The 7,393-nt window shown below is 41.1% G+C and overlaps 1 long non-coding RNA gene across 1 annotated transcript; it reads right to left on the reverse strand.

Moving 5' to 3' along the window:
- Positions 1 to 588: 588 nt before the first annotated feature.
- On the reverse strand, positions 589 to 6,665 carry LOC139828552 (uncharacterized). Its single transcript, XR_011740293.1, has 3 exons — positions 5,949 to 6,665; positions 2,591 to 5,255; positions 589 to 1,093 (listed from the first exon to the last, which is right to left on the reverse strand). It is a non-coding gene; the product is annotated as an uncharacterized lncRNA (long non-coding RNA).
- Between the last annotated feature and the right edge of the window lie 728 nt (positions 6,666 to 7,393).

A 7,393-nucleotide genomic window follows, 5' to 3' on the forward strand; every position in this document is an offset into this window, starting at 1 on the left:
TCAACAAAACTCTGCTTTTACTATTTGATAATTTAATAATTCAAGTTTTAGATCCTACTGTCTGTATGTACTGTGTTCCTGCAATATTAATTGGGTTTTTTTGCAAATGACATGATTTGTTCTTTTTTTTTTTTTTTTCTCAAAACTGCTGCCCAGATAAAAGAGCAAAACCAAAACAAGATGGGAAGGGGGTGGAAGAGAGAAATTCTCCAGGCATTACGTAATTCTTGCCTTAGCTCATTAGTACTTCAGAGAGGTTTTGCAACTGCTTTGGGATCTCATTCTTCTCTTTCTCTAGGATATCTCTCCACTGTGTAGAACGTGGCTCTGCAAAGCTAGAGAATCACATACTGCTGTAGCAGTAAATTATTTTCAGCCTCATTTTTAAGCTTGTATAACCATGTTTGCTGCTTGTGTGTCTGTCCCATCTGCCCCCAATTACTTTTGAATCCCTTTTTCATAGTCACCACCACTTTTGACAGAACTGGACAGATCTAAGTTCCCACAAACTTCGTGAAAACAACTGTGCCAAGAGAGGAAACAGAATGAACTCAACCTTTATTAGACATTAGAGAATCCATAGGCAGCACAGGTCTGAGCCTTACATATTTACATGCACATACATGTGTTTATAAAAAAAGGCAGATTTTAGAAGTATTACAGTTACCTCCTTTTTCTGGTAAATATTATTTTGCAATTTGATAAGTAAAAATTATAGAATCATAGAATTAAGATTATCAAGTCCAACGGTTAACCTAACACTGTCAAGTACACCACTAAACCACAGCACCACAACTACATGTCTTTTAAACACGGGCAGGGATGGTGACTCCATCATTTCCCTGGGCAGTCTGTTCCGAAGCCTGACAACACTTTCTGTGAATAATTTTTCCTAATATCCAGTCTAAACCTCCTCAGCAGTTTGCTCAATGCATGTAGGTGAAGGTGATTCTTCGCTGAATAAAGGAATGCCTGCTTTGTGGGACCAGTCATAGACTTCTGTAATCTTAATGATTTCTTGACACTACTTCACTGACATTTAGTTCAAAAATTAAAGAACCCATGTTTCTGTTGTCTCTTAGGATACGTTATCCTGTAGAAGTAAGCAGAAAGAAGTGAGTTTCAGGTGACAATGGCAAGGCTGCTTTCTCACCATGCGCAACATGCTTCAATATAGGCACCTTTCTGAGTAGCTAAACCTTTAGGCCACAGCTATGTAGAGTGAAAGAGAATGATCCTGCTCTCTGTGATGTTAACATTATTTTCTCTGTCATCAAATTCTTCATCACTTAACCTCTGGTAAATCAGAAGAAATAACATAGACATGCATCCTACCTTCCTTGCTTTAGATGCAGATTCACATGCATGCTTACCAATGCACTTACGCTAGTGCCTTTACTCTTCTGACACATGCAATGATACACAGAAAGGTCAAATCAACCACTTCTGGCATTCCTGATAAACATTATTTTACAAGCAGGTAAACATGCACAGTCAGGAAATACATGTTCAGAAAATGCATAATAAAAAATGCATGATTCTTCAATATTCAGGAGGATAAGCTTGTCTTTGTGATGATTGCCTTAGCAAGAAAAATAATGTTTAAGTCATTAGCATTGTCTCTGGCTCAGATTCAAGAAGCTTATATTCCACGTATCTCTCTCTGCTTGTGTTCCCTGGCCCTTCAGAAATGCCAAGCCAACACCAAGGACAAGACAGAGGCTCCCAGTAGTAGTTCAAGGCACTCTGGTCTAGTCACAGCTTTGGGTCACTAGCAGAAAGGCCAGCCCACTGTCAGGGAATGGAAATGGCGCAGGGAGAGGAGCCTGAGTGCTCGGGTCTTGCCAAGCCCCAGAGGCACCGTGTCTATGGCTCCCTTGGGACTGAAGAAAGGCAAATGCCAGATCTCTCTCCTCTGACACTGATCATCATTTTCCTGTTCATTCCTCCACTCTGTTGCAATTTCTAAATAACCTGTTCATCCAAACCACTGTTTGCTAGGGAGTTAGCAAACCCAGTAAGCAAACAGAGGTAAGGCTGCCACAGCTCCATGCCCCCAAGTCCAACCTGTAGTGAGGCTGAGCATGTTTTAACAGCAGGCAAACACACGAAGGCATGTGTATGCTACACGTTCACACATGCAGAGGACAGCATAGGCACACAGAGCTAGCGGTCAGACGCTGACATCAACGTCCACACTTGCCACAGTTGCTGGCACCACAGACACGCAGGCCAGCCCAGCTGCTGGCACCCAGACCCACCCCTCCCACCCATACATACACACACACACACACACACACACACATATGTGTAGAGGGAACAGAGCCCCTCACTCAAGACTTCAAAAGGAATTTAATAAGGAAATAGAACAGATTCTGCTGATCAAGTGCAAAGTATAGGTGGACATACTGACCAGTCACTGCTCACACACAGCTGACCCTTTTTGTTCCCTTAGCCTTCTGTTCTCTCACATTTGTTCCTCCCCAAAATACCTTGATCCCTCGCTTTCCAGTTTCCTTCCCAAACTTCCCGTACTGTTTCATGCAATCCCAAAATGCTCTCCCCTTGCGTCCCATGATGTGTCCCATACCTGTGCAGGCAGCAATTCCTTTGGTCTGCAAGGTCCTCCAGAGAGCTTCTCCGTTGACACAGTGGGTGAGTGTCCCCTAGCCCACACGACTGAGGCTCTCCTGCCACAGTTTGGAGAGGATGGGAGGTGGGCAGGAACTCCCTTTCTCTAGAATACCAGAGTTCCCCTGCCCACCATTGCCTCTCTGTGGTACTTCATCCATGTGTATGAGTAGAGATGAGCTTTTTCTAGACTGATGGCTTTCCAGTGATAGGCCCTGGACTACTGGGCTCAGGGTATAATTCAGGTTACCCTGCCTGCCATTTTTCCTCTGTGATCCTTTGTGTGTGTGGAGATGAGCTTTTTTATCACATAACCTGATAACATCCTGTATATATACATTCTTACATTACTATTCCTGTTAGCATCATCCTTTACTGTACATCTTCTCCTTTAGTCCAGTGACAATCCTGAGAGCAAATACCAGCAAACAAGAGAGCATATTCTCTTGGCTGCCAGATTAAGAAAAGGGTAGCAGAGTTATTTCTTAGTAATGAAGATCTGATACTCCACTTTTTGCTTAGGCCATCTGCATCTTAAAAGAAAAACAAAGTTCACAGCATTTACGTATATCCTATTACACAGTTGTGCTGACAGGGCATCCCCAAAATGGGAATAGCCTGACATCTCCTTTGGTGTACTTGGGTAACTCTGACATGCAGGTTAAATGGGTATCAGTGCCAGGCTGCTTTTCTTCCACTGCTCGCAGCCAACGTAAGGGGCTGGCATGGGTGAACTACCCAGGAGGTGCTTTTGCTTATGTTGGGATCCAGCCTTTGGGAACTTGGAGAGTAAGAAGGCAGAAAATAATGTAGCCCTTTCCCCAGTCCATTGTCCCTGTAACAAGCAGAGCTTGGTCAGACCCATGGTGTGGGATCTCTGGTTCTCCACTACTTCTTGCATATGCTGTGAGGAAAAGAAGAGAAGTGAATCACTGTGAATCACTGTGCCACCACAACCCCTATGTTTATACTCCTCTGCACAGACCACATAATAACCCCAAGAAGAACAAATATGTCTGTGAACACTGTATACTTCTGGTGCAGGATATAAAATAGTTGCTCAGGCTGAAAATGTTGAGATGAACCAAAACAGAATTGCCAGAGCTGATTTCTTCACAGCACAAAGGTCATAGAAAGAGATTAAGAATATTGTTAGAACTGGGCAATAGTTCGGTTATTTCTAAAATTACATTGATTTCTATAGCAATGTTTTACTGACATGGACAAGTGTTTCCTGGTCACCTTCAGCTGAATTTAAGCTTCACTCACAGAAGTAGCAGCAGCCACTACAGAAACATATAACGGGCCAGATTCTCAGATGGTGTAAATCAGGGTAGCTCCACTGACTAGCCCCAGGCCTGAGAAAGCTTCTAAGTGCTGTTCACCTCTTTCTGTGCTAACCATGGCTTCTCTCCTTGAGATCACAGTTGTATCAATACATACTTTCCTTCTCACATTCATATTTTGTGGAATCGCTGGTCTATCAAGTTTTGTCTGCCTTTTTGTTTTTTTTTTAGACCATCAGCTAAATTATATTCTGCTATTTACTAAGCAGCAATTGTCTTCTGGTGTCTGTTAGGTAAAAATTGAGCTACTACCTTGGAAACTCTCTCAGTGAAAACATGCCTGTGAAAGAGCAGCTATGCTGCATATCCTAGAAATGGCATAAGTACCTACAGAACATGCACAGGACTGTCCCATTCCTTGGGCCATCCACCAAGAACCTGAAGAGCACGAAACTTCACTGCTGTCACTGCAATGTTATAACCACCTGATCATCTCCTTCTTAGAAGGACTGAAGGCTTCCTTTTACTCTCACTTGTGAATTTCGCACCAACATTTAATCCTTAAATATGGATATTAAGATCCACCTTCTGTTTCTTAAATAGCTTTAAGGGCTCACACAGCTCTCCAGCTTTTCTGTTTCAGAGCTTAGTTTTGTGCCAGCCTTAGTGGAGTCTTCATCCTCAAACCAGTAATTACTTCCTGATAAACTTGATAAATCAAGTAAAAATGTTTTATACGGCACTTCAGATTTCCAGGCCAGCTTCTGATCTGTTTGTGGAGGCTTATTGTATCCTTTGGTCCTAATCTCTGTCTCACTAGAGTTTGCTTTTCTGTGACAGCCTGAAAATTACAGTCTCCTGGCTGCAAACTGAACTCCTCTCTCAGTACTCCAGATGACCATAGAAATCTTAAGAAGTCAGCGAGTGCAAAATAAAATCCTTTAAAGTGGGAAGGCAGCACTTAATCTACACATAATAGGAAGAGTTCGATTGACTTTATCAGGTCTTATTTGCTGAGCCTTGTCCTTTAGATAGTCAATATTTGTAATAAGTAAGCATATGTCTTTCTCAAACTTTCTAAAGGTTTCTAAAGGTTTTTCCAAACCATTTAAGGTTCATGAGATATATTTTCTTCACAGATTTTCTAGAATTTTCTGGAATTTGCGAAAGTACACATAGATATCAGGCAAAGCAAATATTCCCCTGCTAACACCACGTGGGCAGGCTCTGAATCTAAGGGTGCTGATAGATGCATAAGCCATTTAGCCTCGATAAAGGTCATCTTCCGTGCTGAAGACTTCTTCATGGTTTTCTTGTATCTCAACTTCAAAAATGCAACTATGGAAAAGGAAAGATCAAGTTGAAAGTAGAATTTTCATATAGTTAATTGAAGCTACGTTTATGGTTTTGTTAGATCAAAAGTCCTATATGCTGCACAGAACACAATCAACTGCATAGTGTATATACTATATATTATTGCATACACTAACATTTTATAACATGCACTAATGAATATATGCTGTATGAGTAATTCTATTTTATATTTGTCACTGCCATATGTATTTATTGTACAGTAAAATAATATTAGTTATCTGTGGTTTGTACGCTAGAAATAGCAAAAAAGTACAGTAACATAATAAATTGCTGATAATGAATGACATAGAGTTAAACAGCTAGAGATCTCCTTAAAACAATCTTCAAATTGTTTAAGTATCATAAGGGAGGAGGAGAACACCCACCAAAAACAACGATAGATTTGAGGTGGTAGACAATAAATCATTCCTCATCTAAGGGTGAGAAAACCTATGGAAACTTGAGACACCTCTAGAAATCATACTAGTAATATCACTGGGAGAAAATGTTAAGGACAAGAAACAAATTCTGTAGGGGATGTGTAACAACATGTTTTATTCAAACAACAGCTACTGTTGGAAAAAATGGTCAAGCTTTTGTGCACACAAACCATATTTCAAGAGCATCCTAATGACCAGTGTTACAGGCAGCATTACAAGTTCTTGATGAAATACTTACTGTAAAAAAAGAAAGGAATATCACAAGTTCAGCCATTCATGGCAGTGTGGCTGGAGTTGAACATTTGAAGTATGTAAACAAGCTCCTTACAGTTTTTCACTGATTGCAGGAATTTCTCATCATGCAGCTGTGACTCTCCTAATTAGCTTGTGTATATCCTTAAACTGCACATTTTACAGGCTATTAGACAAAGGAAAGACAAATTAACAATTAATTAATCTCTTTCACCAGTCAGTTACCATGGCCCAATGAGGTACAGCCCACACCTGCGAGCACAGGAGAATCTGATGTGGTCTGTGGTGGAGATGCTGCTCCTGGTCACTCCCGCTTCACACTGCAGCAATCCCACTTGCCTACAGCCCCATGCAAGCTGTGCAAACTCTGCACTCCTGTGCCTGAGTGCTTGATCAGTAAAGCCAAATATCTGAATCATTCTGTTTCATTACCTCCTGCCTATTTCTCCTGAAAGCAGTCTCGAAGGAAGCACATGATAGTTCTCTACAAATCTGGGGGAGAAATAGATGGAACTAGAAGAGGAACGTGTCCTTTCCTGCATAAACACACATACTCCAGTCACGTGGCTCTCCTGAGCAAAAGAAGTTAAGATCCCCTTTGTAACTGACCATAATTTTGATTATTTGCAACCAAAATTCATTCACATACACAAAATCCATTTCAAAACTGAAGCCAGATGCCTCAGCCCACCAGGAGTATTCCCTCTTAAAAAAAAAATCTTATTGCTGCTTAGAAATCAAAGAAGACCTTGCAGAGGCAGAGCTCCTGAAGCTGATGTAAATTGGCATGGTGTTCCCTTATAGTTACTCTGTCAGAAAGCTCTGCTTACTGATATTAGAAAACAACAAAGCCAATCAATAAGCATCATGATTCTAACATCTTGACTAAAAAAAAAAAAAACCAAAAAACAAAAACAAACCTAAACAAAACAAACAACAAACAAAACCAACCAAACAAAACCATCATGAACAAATAAAAACGCAAACAAACAAAACAAAACACTCAGGCACCCAGGTCAAGCATCTGCTCTGCTCTTTCCAGGGCATTCGTTCACACATTATTCTGTCTCCCCATGTTTGGAACAGGAGGGAACTTTCTGACTCCAACAAGCGTGGCCTCACAGCAATTTTAAATGAGCAGATGCAAGGACCAGGTCCTCGTCTAGGAGAGCAGACAGCCTCACTCTCCAGTGCCTTATATTACCCTGAATACTTCTCACAGGGAGGAGAAACAGCCTTTCCTTTGAACAGGATATTCAGGAAATTTGGGAGTTGTTTTTTGGTTGGTTTGGTTTTTGGGGTTTTTTTGTTGGTGGTTTTTGGGTTTTATTATGGTTTGTTTTTTTTTTCCCCTCTGGGGACTTACAGTATCTCTGTACAAATCTGCTTGAAGGCTGAAGTCCAATGTTTTATGCTGAAGCCCAACCCTCC

Source organism: Patagioenas fasciata, chromosome 1 (assembly GCF_037038585.1).
Source record: "Patagioenas fasciata isolate bPatFas1 chromosome 1, bPatFas1.hap1, whole genome shotgun sequence".
In the NCBI taxonomy this organism is placed as follows: Eukaryota; Metazoa; Chordata; class Aves; order Columbiformes; family Columbidae; genus Patagioenas; species Patagioenas fasciata.